This window comes from Gopherus evgoodei, chromosome 8 (assembly GCF_007399415.2).
Source record: "Gopherus evgoodei ecotype Sinaloan lineage chromosome 8, rGopEvg1_v1.p, whole genome shotgun sequence".
In the NCBI taxonomy this organism is placed as follows: Eukaryota; Metazoa; Chordata; order Testudines; family Testudinidae; genus Gopherus; species Gopherus evgoodei.
This window is the reverse complement of record NC_044329.1, coordinates 107988096-108008220: the sequence shown is the minus strand read 5'-3', so window position 1 is coordinate 108008220 and position 20125 is coordinate 107988096.

Here is a 20125-nt window from a genome sequence, read left to right as displayed (position 1 = left end):
TTTATATAGTAATATTCTTAGCTATACCTTAATCAATCATTCTACTAAAATTTACCTAACCAGTGCTAACATACTGTAACATAATTAGCTAACCAATTATATCCTGCCTCTTTAATTAGTCTACGCCCAGCAAAATTAATTATACAACAGACAGAAACAATTACAGAACCAGACAGAGACTATGCAAATAAACATAGCAAAGTGGGAACTATAATGATAAAACAATACAGAAGTGAGGATTTCACAACTACCTCTATAGAGACATAAGGGTTTCCCAGCTGTGTCTATTGATAAGTGAGTTCTTACCAGACAGAAAACTATCAAACTAAATTTCCTTTTACATCTTCTACATTGCGCTGGAGGTGATAGATTGGATCACATTCCTAACAGCCCCAGATTGCCTCATTTCAGTATGGCTAGATGTGACCGCACACTTCCCAGTTTATGGCTGCCTCTTAGCCAAAGGCATTGGCCTAAAAACAGGGCCTCAAGACTGTCACAGAGAAGGCCCTTACACAGATTCTTTCTTTTCCACTTCTGTAACTAGCTAAATGATAAACATACACCTAAATTCTTAAAGCACAGGCCTTTACAGACTGGCTTGAATATCTATATCCTAACAACAGGGAAAAGCTTTCTATGCATTTTTAATTAAGTCTTTGATGTTGCCATTCAGGGGCTGGAAAGAGTAAGGGATTTGGCTACTGCTAATGGCTGAGATCTCCTGGGACTCTGGGTGCAAAGGACCTGTGCTGATCCTTCACATCTATACACCCCTGTCCTATAAAGTGTTTCCTCATATTCAGCCAGGATTATCTTTGCTCATTATTCCAGTTCTACCCTGGGGATAGGCTTAAACAGTTCTCCTCCCTCCTGTGTGTTTACACTCCTCAAATAGTGGTCGATCGGGGGCATGTGGAAATAGGGGTGGCATTTACTTGCCAGTAGAATGGACCTTTTGGTCTTGACGTTGCTTGTTACCTACCAAATGTTTCAGCCAGGAAACATCTGAGGCCTTGGCTACACTGGTGCTTTACAGCGCTGCAACTTTCTCGCTCAGGGGTGTGAAAAAAACACCCTGCTGAGTGCTGCAAGATACAGCACTGTAAAGAGCCAGTGTAAACAGTGCCGCAGCGCGGCTCCCAGCCCTGCAAGCTAAACCCCATCAGGATGTGGAGTACGTGCAGCGCTGGGAGAGCGACCACACTCTCACTTCAAAGCGCTGCCGCGGCAGCGCTGCCACGGTAGCACTTTGAAGTTTCAAGTGTAGCCATACCCACAGTAATTGTAATTGTAATGACTAACAGCCACGTGTGTAATAACAGAGCTGGGTGAAAGTTTTCTGCTGAAACTTTCTTTCAGTGAAAATTGCAAGTTTGGCGACACTGAATTCATGTCAGTTTTGTCGAACTGTTTCAGTCTAAAAAACAAACCAAAAAATCTCCCCCACAAAAATCAAACATTTAAATTTTTCGTTCTGAAACAAATTTTTGTTTGGTTTCAAAATTTTGATGTTACTTTAAAAAAAAAACAATCAAAGCCATGGCCAAAAACAAGAAGAAACATCCTATTTTGTCAAAACAAACACTTGCTTTGACCCGAAACAGGGTTTGTTTTTTTTACTTTTCCATTCGCCTACAATTTTGAAAAATGTCATTTCCCATTTGACCCAGAATGAAGGTTTTCCCCAGTTTTTCAGCATTGCCAGCGACCTGAAAAATCCATTAGTCACACAGCTCTGATGATAAGCCCCTAAGGCTACACAGGCCCTTTACCAGATACAGCCATGGTGTGTGCAGGAAGAGCTTGTGGAGCACAAAGAGCCCTAGGAGAACATGCCAGCTCCCACTGCTCTTCTTTGGAGCTGTGTCGTGTTTGTTTCTTCCGTCCTTCCTTCAGTCCTGCAGCCTGCACTGGAGAAGGAGCCATGACACTGCCCCACCGCCTTTGAGGAGTCCAGCATGGCTGCTGCTGCTGCTGCTAATGTTTCCTTAGTCTGTGAGAAGAGGCTGCCAATGAAAGCTGGTTTGGAGAGGAAAGAGGCTGCAGCCTTCCTCTGAAAACTCACTCAATCCCAGCCACAAGCTGTTACCCACTGCTTGCAAAATGGGTGCACTTTTAATAAAGTCTATGATTAAGGGAATATGTTTTTTAGAAGAGCCCTGTGTAAAAAGGAAGAGTGGTCTCATGGTTAACACTCAGGCTGAGCCGCAACAGCTCTGGTTTCAATTCCCTGCCCTGCCCCAAACTTCCTGGGTGAGCTCAGGCAAGTCTTTTTGTGCCTCGGTTCCCCATCTGTAACGTTGTGATATGAATCCTTCCTTTGCCCTGACTTCAGTCTCCGGCCTCCAGCTGCTGCTGTAATACAAACTGCAATAATTCAAGATGACGATTTAGAAGGCGTTGCTCAGTCATTCGGTGGCACCCTCTACAAAGGTGTTTTATTATTAAACCATAAAGACAACAGCCCCGGGTTTAGGACCCCGCCATCAGAATGCAAAATCTCACCCTACTCGCAGGCATGCAAAAGGCATTTAATTAAACTCACATCAGAAACCTGTTAGCGAGACCTCTGCAATTAGGGAGAGTGTGGGCTTGGGAACTGAGGCAGACATTAAAGGAATTTGCCGCATGACCCTTCTTGAGTGTCAGAGTAATTGCTACTCTTCTTCCAATGTACAGGACTGCAGTGGGCACAGAGAGGGCTGTTTCACAGTGCGATTCCGTTCCCTTTACCTCTTTCCTAGTTTCTTCTTTTTTAATGCAATATAAATTGTCTATGTAAGCAGAGTCAGCATGAGCTCTACCCTGAGATCTGGCGGTGAATTATGGGAAGTGTGGAAAGAATGTCAGGAAGTCAGATATTTGCATGGCACACCAGCAAGGCAGCCTGGGATGGTTATTTTGACAGAACTGGGATCCCTAATTTCTTTGTATTGAGGCAGGATAAATAAAGTGTTGCCACCTGATTATGTGAATGAGAAACTATGAGACTGCTTTATGACAGAGATGTCTCAATATAAATTAAATGACACTTGCTAGACAAGGGACATGGGTTCCAAAACCCAGTGAATGGAGAGAGGTTGGGGACTGGTGTGTGTACCTGATGGTATGGGCCCCTTTTGAAGGCCTAGAACACCAATTGCACATCCTCCTCTCTCCACTGTTAAAGAGTAGAGCTCATTTTGATTCCATTAGGAGTCCATCTAGAGACTGCTGAGCTGAGTTCATGTTGGGCCAATGGTGCACCAGCACCAGGGCTCCCCTACTAAGAGCTGAAATCACTGAGAGCTGTGTTAGCTTGTGGGGGAGCCTGAAGACCTATCGTTCAGCGGCTGGCAGAGTGGAGCAGTTTGCAGCATGTTAGAGCAGCCCATGGAACAGTGAGCGGAGTGAAGCGGTTTGCTGGGACGGCTGGAGGAGCGGCACAGCTGGTGTGGTGGAGCTGGTTGTGGTGAAGGCTGCAGCAGAACTCCACAGAGAGACGAAGCAGTTGGCTCTGGCCCACGTAAGGTGCCCCTTAACACCTTGTGTGGACTTCCCCCCCATTTCCACCCAGGCTGGGGGGGGGGTAAAACTCTGCAGATAAACTTTTGAATTCTGGGGTGGCACTGACCAGAGACTTTTGAGTTGTTGGACTTTGGGGTGATTGGGCTTAAGAACCTAAGGGGGAAAGGACATTGCCAAATGCACTTGGAGGTGGGTTTTTGCTTATGGTTTGTGTTATAATCCTGTTTGTGGTGTTTCTCCAATGGGATGCCGCATTGTTTCCTTCCTTTATTAAAAGAATTTTGCTACACTCAGACTCTGTGCTTGTGAGAGGGGGCGTATTGCCTCCTAGAGGCGCCCGGGGGGTGGGGGGGTGGTATGTAAGTGTCCCAGGTCAGTGGGTGGGGGCTCGAGCCGGTTATGCATTGTGTTACTGAAACGGAACCCCTGGATACTGATCCCCGCCCTTGTTGCTGCCAACTCAGAGGGGCAGAAGGGTTACATCTAAGATACCTGAACCCTGATGGGCTCTTGCCCTTTAAGATCAGCAAAACAAAAAACCTGTGACATCCTTTGAGTCTTTCCCAGCATCTTCCTCTCTCTTTGGTTTTACAGAGCAGCAACAATGCTGGTGGCCTGCAGAGTGACTTCAGCTGGAGTTGGAGCGCCTCAGCTGCTTTCTGAATCAGGCTAGTTTGCGGGCCAGATCTTTGGCTGGTGTAAATCAGGGCAACACCACTAATTTCACTGGAGCTAGGGCGCTTTATAACAGCTGAGGAGCTGCCGGTCTGGCCTTTAAGGCTGTCAGATGGATCGGAAATGAGCAGATGTGTCTCTCCAGAAGCCCTGGGGATTAGAGCATGACACATACTGTGACCCAACTTATTATTATCTATGTAGTGATGGCTAAAGGTGTAGAATTGACAGCTCCAGAGACTGGAGTCTTTTATTGATCCACCAACGGGCTGCAGCAAGGAAGATGTCGTTGAGGTGAAAATTTACAATGGGAGCTTTGCAGAAGTGGGTTCAGTTACCAGTTCAACCACAGTCTCCCTGGGTAACCTTGGCCAAGCCACTAAGGACAGATACCTATAGGGTGACACTCAGGAATGTAAAGGCAAATCAGCTCCAGGGGTGAAGCTAAAATGCATAAATCCCCTGTGTGGCTGCTTAAATTCAGGAGTAAAGAAGCCTGAGTTTGGCATAAGTGTCCTGCAAAAAAAAAAATGTGTTTTAAAACTTGGTTAAAGTAGCTGTGACGACCTGGTAAATCGAGTCAGCAGCTTGAGTTTAAGCCTATAGGGGGACCTGGGCTTGAATTTGTACTGCTAAGCAGGGTGGTCATGTCTTCACGGCTATTTTAATCTGAATTAAGAACACACTTTTTTTCTGCCTGGCACTTAGGCCTTCCACTGCAGTAAAAATAGCAATAAGTGAATAATGGACGGGAAGACGCATGAACCATTCCCAATTTGGCTTCTGCCTGCTGCCAAGATCCAATGCCCACTACAGCTAACGGAAGTCTTTTCATTGATGGCAGCTGGGAGGTAGGCGGGGCCTTTTGTGGTGCTACGTTTTGGGATGGGAGTGCGGATGTATCTCAGATCGCTGGGGAGCTCCCTAACGGAAAGTTCTGTGGCTCAGTGTGATGCATGACTATGAGCTTTATGGATCATAGATCGTATCCTCAGTGGGCGCATGCTGGTGGACCATGGACCTGGCTAGCCACATGGATAGTCACACAGCTCTGACAAAGGATCCGATCCTGCACTATTTAAATCAATGGGAGTTTTGACATTGACTGTGATGGGCACAGGAGCAAGCCCTAAAGTCCTATCCCAAGATACACCAGGATCAGTGTAAATCTGGGGTGAGCACCTGTCTTCGGATGTTTCCAAATCTGTGCAGGGTGTCCTCAGGATTTGAAAGCCACTCATATTTTTAACTCCCTTTTTAACAGGAGTATATTGCTACTGGCACAGTGAATCCTTTGGGAGTGGGGCAGGGAGATAAGGATTTGTTTTTTTGGAAATTATAAGCAGGAAAGTAGAAAATAGCACCACTTATATGTAGGAGCGAGGGACGGGGACAAGCTGCTATGACAACAAGGCACGAATGAATCCCTTAGGCACACAAAGCACCTGTTCCGGTTTGTTCAAAGGAAAGTTTATTAGCACCGCTGGAAGTACGTTACAGAACAAAGCATACACCAGCCACAAGTTAATCAGAGCCCAACTGAGATGGCCTTGAATGCCTAAATCCCATCATCAGACATAGCAAAGCAGTCTGGCTTCAAAGCAAGGATGGTTCTGTGATCAAGGCACTAGGCTAGAATTCAGAAGATCTTCCATTCCTGGTTCTACCACAAACTCCCTGAGTGAATCTAGGGTGACGAGACAGCAAATGTGAAAAATCAGGACAGTGGGCGGGGGGAGGTAATAGGAGCCTATTTGAGGAAAAGACCCAAAAAATCAGAACTGCCCCTATAAAATTGGGACATCTGGTCACCCTAAGTGAATCTGCATAAGAGGGTCATAAGTGGCTAGTGATTTTTATAGCCCCTAGCTGGGAATCATGAACCCCAAGCATTAAATTTTGTCCAGGTGGCTCAGACAATGCCCAGCACCTGCCCACTGGGCTCCTCTCCAGAACAAGGCCAGCTGCTCCCCAGCCCCTACCTCACCCTTAAAGGGGCATTCCAACCTGTCACAGTCCTGCTGCAGTTCCAACTGGATACAGCATTTTCCAGTTCTAGCGGGCAATCCTGGCCATATGAAAGTCAACGGCAAAACTCTCATTGCCAGATTTAAAGGCCAGAAGGGATCACTGATCATCATCTAGTCTGATCTGCTTAACACTGGCAGTAGAGAGAAAGCTTGACCATGTGACCCCTAAAGGCTAAAGCACTCCAGTTGGTTTATTTTATATTTCATTATTTTTTTCAGCCACTCTTACATTTTTTTGAGGATGCCCAACTCATGATCTTTGAACAGCTGGGGTTGACAATTTGGGGCAGTATCTAATCCATTCTTCTTTGCTTACTAGCCAGTGGTCTCTGCGTTTTGATCCCCTGGGCAATGGGATATGAAAGGCAGCCAGTCTGGCATTCCATGGTGGGCCTGTCATGAAATGCTGCTGGTTAATTAGCTCTGTTTGTGTCTAACATTGTGCAATAATAATCTACCTTTGTGGGAAACCAGAAACCCAAAGGTTGCTCCCAAGCATAGATCTGCAGCGCCACAGCAGGGTTGGCAAGATGTAAAACCCCGGCTATGAAAGCACAGGGATCCTTAGCAGCGATTTGCAGTCATGTTTCTTTTTATTGGGTTAAACTAACCAAGTCTCTATTTTTCAAACTTTCAATAGCCCTGGGAAATTGTATCAAAGTCTTCTCTTTGCAGACAGGTCTCCTGAATAAGCAACTGTCAGGCCTTTGAGATGTGGCTCAGAGAATCTTTAATCTTTGCACAGGAGCATTCTCCTTGTCTTTCATGCTATTCGAATCAATCTTCAGCGACATTACCAAATAAAGGGCGATTGCTTTATATACTCCTTGCACTGTCAGCCCTGGCTCAAACGCATTCAGTGTGGCCTAGTTTGAAACAGCCTGAGTAATGCAATCACTTTAGGCTTAAGGAAGGACTGGCACTCACAGTGGGAAGTGGGCCAGGGCCGGCTCCAGGCACCAGCTTAGCAAGCAGGTGCTTGGGGTGGCCACTCCGGAGAGGGGCGGCATGTGGAGCTATTCGGCAGCAATTCGGCGGAGGGTCCCTCACTCCTGGTTGGAGCGAAGGACCTCCCGCTGAATTGCCACAGATCGCGATCGTGGCTTTTTTTTTTTTTGGCTGCTTGGGCAGGCAAAACCCCTGGAGCTGGCCCTGAAGTGGTCCCATTTCATGCCAGCAGCCCCGTCTCTAAAGAGGCCTGTGAAACCTTTGCGAAGGTGCCCTGTGATTGCATCCCCAGGCTGATGGAGCTTTATGTCGGAGGCAGGGGGAGCGAGGAGAGGTACCAGTGACCTATATCTCCATGATAGGCATCTCTGCTCTCTCGAACTCCAGAATGGTCCAGGATCAGTGGGGTTGTACAGGGGATTGTAATGCTGAGGGGTGGGGGGGGGAAGATTGTGAAACACTGCCTCCTACTGGAGAGAATTAGAACTGCAATTTGTGCATCAATGGCCAAGTATTACAAACCTACCCGTAGTTTGTTACTTAAGGTGCACTAGACATGCTGGGGAGCTGCTCACCTTAGCAAGTGAATTATGGGCAAATTGATGCCCTTCGTTTTAAAGCTCTGGAACTATATTGCTCTTAATTACTTCCCCCCACCCCTCCTGAAAAGCACGCGCTGCTTCGTGACTGGCTCCCTGCTGATCTCTTTGAACCCGTCTCTCTTTACTCACAGCATCACCATGCATTTCATGAGATCAAACCAGTCGTGATTCAGGTAAAAGGCGAGCCAGATTTTTCTACGCAGTGACTGCTTTGCTAATTAGCTTGCACGGCGCACAGTCTCCACCGTTAGGGCCAATGCTCCTTGAAAATGTGATTGCCAAGACATGCAGAACAGAAGGTGCGTTTGGAGGCGGGGGCAAGTGCTTTCTTCTAATGTGGTGGGCCCACCTTGCAAAGACTGGTACACAAGTTGCCCCTGTAGCATTTGCACGCTCACTCATCATGCATGCCGTTAGCCGGACTGCACGCACGAATGGAGAGTTCTGCATGCACAACGGTGTCTGTTCAACCTTTGAGATCACAGCTCAGGAGCTGGGCTTTCATTTCACACTCTTTGGCCTTGATCCAACTATGGACACGTTTCCATTAACGTCAACGAGTGTTGGCTCAAGCCCTCTGGGAAGTAATGCCAGTTCATGCCTCAAAATTTGTATTTTTCTTCTTAATCCTGAATCTTCAAGTGGCAGGATCCCTTCTCAGTCTGCTCGAGGCCTGACAGAGTCTCAATGGTTAGCACTGCTCAGGTCGGGCTGTGCACTACCAGTGAGATGCACATGCCTGAATCTCATTCATGGATTTAAGGCTTGTGCATACAGCTCAGTTTGTGCATTTTCTCTTATGTGATGACTGGTTTACAGGCCTTGACTGTAGACAAGCAAATGCTTAACGCTCCATATAAGAGCTGCCAAGTTTGGAGCTGTGGTTTAGCTGAGACAAGATGGCCGATGTTAGTATGTGGGTCCAGTGCTTTTCTTGGCAGGGGGCTAAGAAGCCACCCCTTGCCCCTGCTCTTGGTCCACCAAGATTCCCGCTAGTGGCCCGGGAAGGTGGTAGAGGAGCAGGGGAGGGGTCTGGGTTTGCTCCTCACTCTGAGTCCCAGCCCCTCTCAACCCCTGCGAGTTCTTACCCTCTTCCCCCTTGGGTGGGGAACTTTCAGTCCTTAAACGCTGGGGGAGGAAGTCAGGAGAAGATGAAGGCCCAGTGGAAATGACGCAGATTTTGGATCCAGACATCAGAGCACTAACTTGAGCGTGGGTGGGGGGGGTTTTTTGTAGGGAAACAACAATGGTTCAAGGGAGACACTAGATTTGTTTATAGGTAAACTGATGGCTCAAGGGAGGATACCACAGTTGTTTTGTTCAGGCTAGACAATAGGAACTGCTCATTCCTGGCTCTGGGCGGTGTCCTTTCCAGGGAGCTCACAATGCAGTTAGACAGCTTCAGTGTTGTGGATCCCAGTCAAGGATTTATTACTAGAATTGGTCTGTCAACTGCTGAGCTGGGGGTGTGCAGGCGTGAGTTCATTAACAGCTGGAGCAGAGAATTCCCATCATGCACTGCTTCCCTGCTTTTCTGGTCCCAGAGTTCCCTGTGGTTCTTGCCTTGGAATCTCTGTTCTCCTCCGTTTGCTAATGGAGATGCCTCCCTGTCCCATCCTTGATGGGAATGGGCCAGGGGAGTTTCCTTAATCCTGTCGCCCTTGTCTGGAGGGGTTTGTGTGTGTCTCCCACGGCCTTTTCATGGTTCTTTATAAGTCTTTCTTCTGATCGGCTTTGGTTCAAGCAGCGGCTGGGGGAGGGGGTGTCCTTCATGAGTCAGACAGGCTGGATATTGCGCCCTGGTTCCCCACGAACACAGAGCTGACCGGTAACACAATAGGGCAGGAATTGCCTTCCTGCTTTTGTACAACACCAAATATGCCAGCAGGGTAAGGGACAAAGGAGCTTGCAAGTTGCCACTGTCCTCTGTAGACCTGAAGAATCTGGGTCATTACAATTTTCCCCCTCCACTGTTTACCACCCCCTTCCGGAGCATACAGATGTATAAAAAACCGGTGCTGGCCTCCTTGGAGCATCCTGCTCTGAGCTCCCTCCAATTGACTGTTCAGTCCTACTCTTACACAAGCAAAGTGGGGCATTGCTCAGTATAAGCCCACAACTCCCTGCCACGGCGGAGATGAAGACATGTTCCTGGCTGCTTCCCTAGGCTGACGGACAGAGAGACTTTAAAAAGGGAATTCCAGTGACAGCACCCAGTTTCTCTACACCAGACTTGTTTTGCTGGAACCCACTCTCGTCTCCTGCCCAGAGGTTTCATTCTTTATTGTGTTTAGAAGATGAAGGCTGAAAGCAGCCGTCCCCAAAATGTTGAGGGTCGTGCCCCTCCCTTACACTTGTCTGCGACACACACACACACACACACCAAGCTGGGAGTGGGTGTGAGATGCAGACAGGGGTAAGGGGGCTGAGGCTGGAAGCAGCAGCTGGGGTGGGTCTGGGGGCCAGGAACAGGGCCATAGCCAGGCCTGAGGCTGGGCTGGGACAGGAACCATGCTGAGACTGGGATGGGGCCAGGCATGGGGCCAAGGACATGGCTGGGGGCAGGACCAGAGCAGACTGGGGGCAGGGAGGGGCTGAGTGTCACTCCCTCCCTGCCCCTGTGGGGGCTGGCCTGGGCCTCGCTCAGTCTCCTCTACATCTCCTAGGGGGTTGTACCCCACAGTTTGGGACCTTTGGCTGAATGGATCACACTGACAGAACACACTGTACTGTTTGCAATGGCAGGTGTACTTTGAAATTAATGGCCCTGCAAGTCTTGCAGAAAACTACCATTGAATTCTTGACTGGCAGGGCATACAGTGGCACATGCCATTCCGCCTTAATTTATTCTTTACAACTGCCTACAAAAATTCATTTTCTCTGCCCCAGAAATTCAATTAACTGAGTACAGAAGAGGGTTGGAGCGAGGAGCATAGGGCTTTCATGCAAGTTTACTTAACTGAAGCGGAAAACATCCCATAGACTTCAATGGCTTTGGATCCGGCCCATATGTACAAGCTTCCCAAATTGGCCTTAACCAATGCCTCTAAATGAAAACCAAGGCACTGACCCTGATCACGCTTGGCCAGTTTTCCTCCATAACAAGTCCCAGAGCAGCTGGAATATTTACGATAATCTTGTAGTTAAGGCACTGGAATGAAATTCAAGAGATCTGGTTTTGATTCCTGCACGAAACAATCCTTCTTTTGTCTGGCGTGTCTATTTAGTAGAGCTGGTCATATTTTTCACACAAACAAAAAAGGCCTATTTTTTAAAAAAGGTTGCAAATCAGTGTTTAACTATCCCATTTTTTCCGATGTTTTTTACTGAAAGAGTAGCCAACTTTTATATTTACCGATAACCTGATCTTTCGGTAAAGAAAAAAGTCAATTTTCATAACATTTTCAATAAAAACTGCATGTAAAAAAAAGATCATGAACATTTAAAAAACAAAAATTGGTCTGTTACAAACCCTGTCAAATGAGAGCTTAGAAATTTGGGAATTCATCATGGAATTATTTGTCCATTTTTAAAACTAGTTCTGCCACTTAGATGATAAGCTATGCAAGGTAAGGGCTGTCTCTGACCACATGTTTGTACAGCATCCCAAAAAACACTCCCTACCCCCAAGTTTGGTTGGGATCTCTAGGAACTAAGGAAATACAAATAATAATCCAAGATCAAAATGTTGCCGCGAGGATAATAATTTCTAACGCAGAACCCAAAACGACGATTTGCATTCCAAGGAGCTCCGGTTCCTCTGTTGCTTTCTGATTGTTCTGCCATGTGCTGCCTTGCTTGTTTGACTAACAATGACAAAATAAAAGGGTGGTTGCTGGGGAGATGGCACAGATTCTCTGTGCTTCATAAACTTGCAGCATCCCCAATGACCATCTCAGTGGATCAGAGACCTGTCATGTCCCTTAACCTTTACAATCCTGGCTCATTGCGATGGATGGTCATTTGCAGGCAAGTTATTTGTCCTACCTTGTAGCACTTACTGACTGTCGTAATTAATCGATTTGTCTCTCTAATAAAATCCAGAATATCTGCAGCCCACTTAATCAGGGCTACCTGAACTGGAGGTGAGGGCTTAATGAGTCTCTGCTAATGGTCCCCACAAAGTAACATTTTCCATATCTTCTGCCGTCAGCCAAGGGAGCCAGTATTTATATTTACACTCAGACTCAGACTCTTTGAGACCAGACAAGTTAGCAATGGATAGGGTGAACATATTTCCCAAAGGGAAAATGGGACACCACGTGGAGCTAGCCCGAGAGCCCACCCCCCCTCTGCAGGCAGGGCTAGTCCGAGCCATTCACGTCCCCCCCCTTGTGGGGCTAGTCCAAGCCGCTTGCCTGAGCCCTGCAGCCCCCTCCCCATGTGGGGCTGGCATCACTGCTTGCCCAAGCCCTGCCTGCCCCTCTGCATGGGGCTGGCATCACCGCTTGCCCCCCCCGGCGCATTCCTCCAGACCCCACTTTTTTGACAAACGTGGGCATTTGTCTTGTTTGCTCTTGGCAACTGATCAAGCTGGCAAGAGCAAACTAGACAAATGCTCACTTCTGCCAAAATACATTGGGACGGCGGGGACAGGGCTTATAAAGGGGACTGTCCCAGCCAAAGTGGGATATATGGTCACCCTAGCAATGGGGAGAAGTGTAATGGCAATCCAGTTCATCGTGCCTTGGGCAGCTTATCTGAGGGATGGGGAGCGGGGGGCGGAGAAGCAGCCGATCAGGCATGTTGTGATTGCTCACTATTGTCCTGGTCTTTCTAAGTACATGTGTCAGAGGTTAGTAACTGCTGACAGTAGCCCTCCAGGTGGAGAAAGCCCTGTTTGGCAGTGATTTTTATGAACACACATGTCAGTTTCCATCAGCTCAGCTTGGGTTTTATAAATCAGAGACCAGCAGTGAATAAGGGATTTATTTCCTATTTCAGATTATTTATTTTTTTTAATATTTCTCAAACTGGAGGAGAAAAAACCCCAAAAACCCAAACAACCCAGCAGCTTCTAGGGACCTTGTCAAAGCTATTGGGTCTAAATCTGTCTCTTTTGACAGCAGTCGTACCTTTCAGTCTTGCTAGGTTAGGGGCCTCTTCCTGAGAAGCTCTGATCTCTCACAACTCCCACTGAAGTCAAGGAGAGCTTGCGGTGCTCAGTACCTTCCAGGATTAGACCTTCAGAGATTTGGGCAGACTTTTTGATGGGGAAGTCAATCAGACAGGAGTGGTCACAGCAGTGCGAGGACAGCAGAGCTCTTATAGGAGAAGTTCATGGAGGGATATTTTTTCCCCATAAAGCTTTTGGAAAGTCTGCTTAGGGCTTGTGAACATGGACGGCTTGACAGTCCCAGAGACCAGAGTCTCCTCTTTATGCACAGACCAGGCAGAGGTCTGATCCAGTCCAACCACTGCTGCTAAAATAATCTCCCCGGCTCGCCACTCTGACCTCTTCTTTGCGCCAGTCCCCTGGGCCCCCTTCTCCACTTCAGCACACACGAGCTTCTTGTCTTTACCTTGAAGGACCTTGGCGACAGACCCCCCCTCCCTCACGTAGCTGGTCTATTGATTCGCTGTCCCTTTGGCACTCCTAGTGCTCCCAGCCCACCTCCTTCATCAAACAATGTTGTGCTTTCCCCCCTGCCAGCCCTTATGCATGAGAAAAACTCCTGGGAAATATCTATACAGTCACCAGCCTTCAAATCCTTTCTTAATGTCCCATGAGAACAGGTGGACCTGTGGTTAGGGTGCTAGCTCAGGGCCCCGGCAACCCAGGTTTGATTTCCTGTGCTGCTGAAGACTTCCTCTTTGGCAAGTCAGTTAGGCCCAGCAGCTATAAGTCAAGGGGAGTTAGGTGCCTAAATACCTTTGATGATCTGGGCCTTAGCCTCTCTGTGTCCTAATTACATCACATGAAAGATTGAGAGGCCCTATGGTAATAGGAACCCTGCGAGCACCTAAGAACTTGACTAGCTGTGACTAGGCAGCTGGCAAGCTATGACTGCAGAAGAGCTTTTCCACTGCACTGTTCCTTCCCTCTAACCCAATTGTTGGGTTCATCCAGCTGTTCCTTCTGGTCTCCAACCCAGGCTGCGAGCTCTTCGAGGCAGAGGCTCATTTCACTTCATGCCTGCACAGCACAAGGGGGACCTGATCACTTGACTGATGCCTCTCTACTGTAACACAAATGGTCAGTATTGTTAGGCTGAGAAGTGCTAGCGGCTACCTGCAGGGTGGGTCCTGGATTCAAAGACAATCACAGACCAATGGGGCTGTCAACCATTCTTTTCAGGCTCAACAGAAGGAGCAATCAAGACCCTTGATGAAACAAGAACAGCGGCATACAGTGGATATGAGTGCCCAAGGACTAGAACACATGACAGGTCAGAGCTTAGCCAAGGGGACGCTGGGGTTTGCCTAATTGCAAATGTGGGGGCTAGGATATCAATTTGTAGCCTGTGTGCGCTGGAGGCAGAAAAGCCTGGAGAAAGAGCTGTGAGTGCGACCCTGAGAGGAAGCACAGAGTTTCTTGGGCACTGAGCTTGCTGGAGTGGCAGGCGTGGGGATTTCTGAGCAAGGAAACTGACGGCTGTTTGTTTCTGCTCCACTCAGGACTTCGTGTGCATTTTTTATAAATAAACAAGATCACACTAAACATATCCCTGACTCAGAGCATCCATTTCGCCTTCTGATGGAAACAACCTGCAAGGCACCAAATATTAGCTGACCACTCAGATCAAAGAGGCAGTAGAGGCAATAAGAAATGAACGAACAGAAATCCTGAATTCCAATGGATCAAAAGACTCAGAAAAGGAAGCCGTGTAAGTTAATGCCACTCCAAAGCTGCTCTGCTAGCCTGCTCTAGGAAGCGCCTGCTTCTCCATCTTTGCTAGGACAAATAACTGCAATATCCATGAGAACTTGCAATACCCTGTAGCCGCTACAAAGCTGTGAAGTTTTATATTCACACAGAGTGCAGTTTGAGTGGTTTGGGAATGGCAGCTGAGCCTGTGAAAATCAGTTGTTTCTTTTTTTACACTGGCTTTTTTTCAGCAGTTAATGATTTCTCTCTTCCTATAAACGGCTTCAGTGGAAGGGCATTTGAGCTGTTTCTGACAGTGATGAAAGGGTATTTCAACTCTAACTGACACCAAAGCAACGGGATTGCACTTAGATTCCTCTTGTGGCTTGCCAAGGAATTAACTGGTAAGTATATATAAGTAATTACTTTATCACCTGAATATACCCAAGCCACGCTCAGACTTGATCCACTTAGGCCCCGATCCTGCAGAGATCTGGTTGAATGGAACCAATTGCAAGACTGGGGCCTTAGCAGAAGAAACATATCTATCTATCTATCTATCTATCTATCTATCTATCTATCCCTGTACACCCCCTCTATCTATCCCTGTACACCCCCTCTATCTATCTATCTATCCCTGTACACCCCCTCTATCTATCTATCTATCTATCTATCTATCTATCCCTGTACACCCCCTCTATCTATCTATCTATCTACAATTTTTTAATCTCTATTTTCTGTTATGGAACCGATAAAGATGTTAAACAAGGACAAAGTTTTCTCTCAGTCAGGAGATGTCTTTCTCCTAACATCTTCCCAGCGCTCTTTGTCTGTCTCACTCTCATAGTGTATCCTGTCTGACACCTAGATTGTATGTTCTCTGGGATAGGGACTGTCTTCATTATTTTTCTGTACAGCACCTAGAACAATGGGGCTCTGATCCTTCCATGTGATTCCTAGAAGCAACCATAATAGAACATAGCTTAACAAAGAGAAGGTTAAGGGATGACTTTATTACAGTCTATAAGTATCTACATTGGGAACAAATATTTAATAGTGGCTCCTCAATCAAGTGGAGAAGGTGTAACATGATCCAATGGCTGGAAGGTAAAGTTAGACAAATTCAGACTGGAAATAGGCATTAATTGTTAATGATGAGAGTAGTTAATCACTGGAACAATGTACCAAGGGTTGTAGTAGATTTTCCATCACTGACAATTTTAAAATAAAGATTGGATGTTTTTCTAAAAGCTCTGCTCTAGGAGTTACTTTGGGGAAAGTTCTCTGGCCTGTGTTATACAGGGCGTCAGACGAGATGGGAAGTGTGTAACAATTATTACTGATTGGAGGTATGTAACAATCAAGACCCAACACAACAATTCTTAGCAGTTCTATGGCTTAATCCTGCAAAGTACAGAGTCCTCCTAAGAGATGCTGGCTACCTTCAACTCCTACTGAATTCAGTGGCAGCTGATGGAACCCGGCACCACACAAGACTGAGCACCATAGTAGCTATTACCCAACCAAATCCAAGAGCTTTATAGAAGGGAATTGATCACCTCTGCAGGGCAGACTTTCTTTTCACCTTTATGTAACTCAAAAATGGGTGAATGGAGTTTGCTCACATTTCTCCCCAAACATTCACCTTCAGGTAGAGGCCGATCGTGGAAGATTTCAGCTGAAAAGAAAGTTATGGGCATGTTCAAAGTAGGGGGAAACATCAGGGTAAAGTTAACTATGAATTTCAGTGTCAGCAGAAGTTATAACTAAGCCTGACAACTCTGCTAAGTATTAGGGGCGGAATGAGTATAAATGTCTGAATCGGTGGATAGCATCGACTGCAGTAGCTTCTTCAGCTTGTCAGATTGTGATGGTGCTAGCTAGCCAGTGTTGGGTGGTTATCCAAAAGGATGGATTGGTGGTTAAAGCACTGACCTAGCACTCAGAAGATCACTGACTCTACCACTGACTTCCTGTTTGCTCCTGGACAAGCCACTTAACCCCCTTGTGGCTTAGCTTCCCATCTATAAAAGGGCAGTAGTAACCATTTCTGTCCAGTCTCTTTGGCACTAAACTCCCTGGGGCATTTTGTGCATCTGCTAATGGTGTTCTGGTCTCACCAGCAACAGCCTGTGCTAATGTGATGCCTTAAGAGTGAGCTGCGCTATCATTCCTCAGGTGTTGGAAACACCCCACCACAAACCACACTCTTCTGGTTACCATGACACCCCTTCAGAATCACCCAGAAAACTGGCATGTAATGGGAATGGGATGATTGTGGGGTGTCTGGAGGCTGAGCGCCCCTGTATTGCTGTGCCAGTAGTTGTTATACAATGAGAGGAAGCACATTTTACCTCCATGATCTTTCCCTTACGCTTGCTAGACCACAAAACTTGTAAATTTCAAGAAGAACCAAGCAGCAGAAAGCAGAATTACCCTCCACGCTGGGGAGAGGAAATTTTAGTACCAATGTTATCAAGCCAGGAAAAATGGCCAATTATCTTTACACATAACCACCTTCTGCCCACTGAGCCAGTAATCGCCATGTCTAACATTAGTCACTGAGCATGGAAAGCACTTCTAAAGTTACATACTGAAAAATGTTGCATATTAAATAAAAAGTCAAGGGGCTAGGCCCTCGGCTGGTGAGCATAGATACATTGGATGGGATACATTTAAGAACATGGTCATATACTAATGCATATATTTAAGAAGAAACAGATGAGTGGAAGATAGAACATACAGGCAAAGTGGCCAAGTTAATTTTACGGAAGGGCCCTTCCTTTTTTGTGTTTCCTATTTACAAAATATCAACTGTGCAACCTCGGTGGGGCCTGAACTACATTTTTTTTAAACTTAATTTCATAGGTTTAAAAATACCTAAATATTCCCCTCCTTCACACCCACAGAAAGGAAGGCATCCTGCTTCTTAAAGGCAGAAATGACTTTCTTGTAAGTAAGTGCCTCATTGGAGTGTCTGTGAACATTTCACCCCTTCTGCTGCACAGCTGATGCCTGCATTCTAAGCTGCATGGCTTTACCACAAGTGTCAGCGCAGCGCTTGCAAGGACTGTAACGATGCTGCCAAATGAGCACCGTGCGGCACCAGAACATGAGAAAATGAGAAACTTAAATGTGCCACTAATGGTTAATCATCAGGGAGAAAAACACATTGTGACAGCTGTAAGGACTGGACAAGTGATGGAAGGCTTCAGCTTACAAGCAAACAACTGGACAAAAGTTGTCCAGTGCCTTGTAGAATTGTAGCTAAAAGCATCCGCTTCTTGACTCATTCGTGCACAAGCCAAATTCTGCTGTTACGCTGCTAAAAAAATAAATAAAGACAATAACTCTAGTGACCTCGGTGGAGTCACTGGACAGTTACTGAGAGGAGAATTTGGCCCAACATCTCAGAAACAGAGAGATTTTGTAATTTACAGAAAGCCTGTCCTACAAATGCTCAGTGTAGCATTGAAGAGTCATAATTTATCATTTGCCACCTGTGACCCATGGAACAAGTAACACACCCTCATTCTGTTCTGAATAGTAGCCTGGACTCCACTTACAAGTGTAATGTATCTGCTCCCAAATCATTAGTGCTGTTGGTCTGTTTTTCACCCAAGAGACCAGAAATGCCCTTGACAACGTACCTGCAGGCCTGGATTTTTGTTCTGTATTTGTACAGTGCCTAGCACAATGGGTCATTGTCCATGACTGGGGAAGGGGGGGGCAGGGCTCCGAAGTGCTACCACAATACAAATAAATGACCAGTATCTCTTTGTCTTTAGTGCAGTGTTTAGTGCTCTGAAAGGGCCTCTCCTCACTCCACAGATGGCCTCCCTGTGTATTTAGAGGCAGATCTGCTTGCTTTCATGACAAAGGCCAGTATTTCAACTCCTGTTAACATTGCAGAGGCAGGACAGAGGAGGGGATCTGGATTCAGCAGGAATGTCCACTGCTCTGATTTTGAAACTATAATCCCCATCTTCATCCTGCTGTGGCATCATTCTGGGGACGCATCAGAAATCCCCCCAGAGTCCCCTACGCTCCCCACTTACCCGTTGTACATTTCTTAGTCGCTCCAAAGGGATACCAGGCTGTGGCAGGTGTACCTCGCCCGAGCGCCTGAGACACAGATGTAGTGAACAGGACAAGAGCCGCAGCCCCTCCAAACTAATTTAACTCGTCCCGAGTTCCAGCAGGCAGCAGTTCTGAGGAGCTAGCATTCAAGGCTGGAGCATTGGAATCATCATGTTTCTTTTCCTGCTAGCACCTGAGTCTCGGTATGGACAGAGATTCACTGGTGCTACATTAGCCGTGTGCAATTATATACGACACAGCACATTATGGTTGCTGTTTAGATGGAAGAGGCTCTTCGGCAGACATCTCTGCAGAGGGGTTTCTTAGTGTGTGTGTTTGTGTGTGTGCAGTAAATCTGCCTGGAGCCCTGGCTGAGTGAGTGTCCCTATCAGCTGCTTGCAAACACCAGGATGAACAATGAAAATAACAGGCTAGATGGGGTGTAGCTCCTGAGGAAGGTTGAGGCAGCCGGGCAGGCATTGGTCACTGATCCAGAATCCCTGACAGTGTAAAATACCAGGCTTCACTCTACTACAGACCCCTGGCAAGACTGCTAGGCCCTGAAGTAACATAGCCAGGTAATATGGAGATAGATCAGGGAGTCTCAGACCAGGCTGGTCTGCTGTCAGTGCTACAGGAGTGCCTTTGCCGTACTGCAGCGAGTCCCTTGTTTGAACAGAGCCTTCAGAGCAACTTTAACAGCTCTGCTTCTCCGACAGGCCATGTCTCTACACTGTGGGTGACCAAGGAAATGGGCACAGCTCAGAACAGCAGGTGGCCGGGGAACATGGGTTTGTAGACCTGCTGCTAACAGGTCCAGACTTTTAGAGGACTTGGAATAACAGGCTCCATCATGCAGCCACGGACGCCAAGGGAGAGGTCTTGCCGCCGGTTTGATTTGGACACAGGGTCATTCTCTAATCTGCCCCTAGGAAGGGCTTGGGGGATGTCAGTGCCCCTTTGCTCTCCCCCTCCTGTAGTATTTGTTCTCCACCCACCCTCATTTTCCCCTCGCCCTCTAGTTTCGGTCCCTCTGCTGAGTGTTTCTCTCTGTTCCTCTCGCATTTTCCATCGCTCCAGTGGGCTCTCGCTCCCTGGGGACTTCGCTCATTTTCATCCGCCCTGTCGGCTTGCTTTGCCTGCTTTATTCCTTTAATAAATCTCCTTTTCCTCAGCCCATCCCCAGGAGGGGCTCCCGTGTCACCTGTGTCCCCCCCCGTCTGTCCCCCACCCCTTTGTCTGTCCCCCACCCCTTTGTCTGTCCCCCACCCATGTCTGTCTGTCCCTCTCCTCTCCACTTCTCCATCCCCTCTGTCTGTCTGTCTGTCTGTCCCCCACCCATGTCTGTCTGTCCCTCTCCTCTCCACTTCTCCATCCCCCACCCCCTCCCCTCTGTCTGTCTGTCTATCCCCCACCCATGTCTGTCTGTCCCTCTCCTCTCCACTTCTCCATCCCCCACCCCCTCCCCTCTG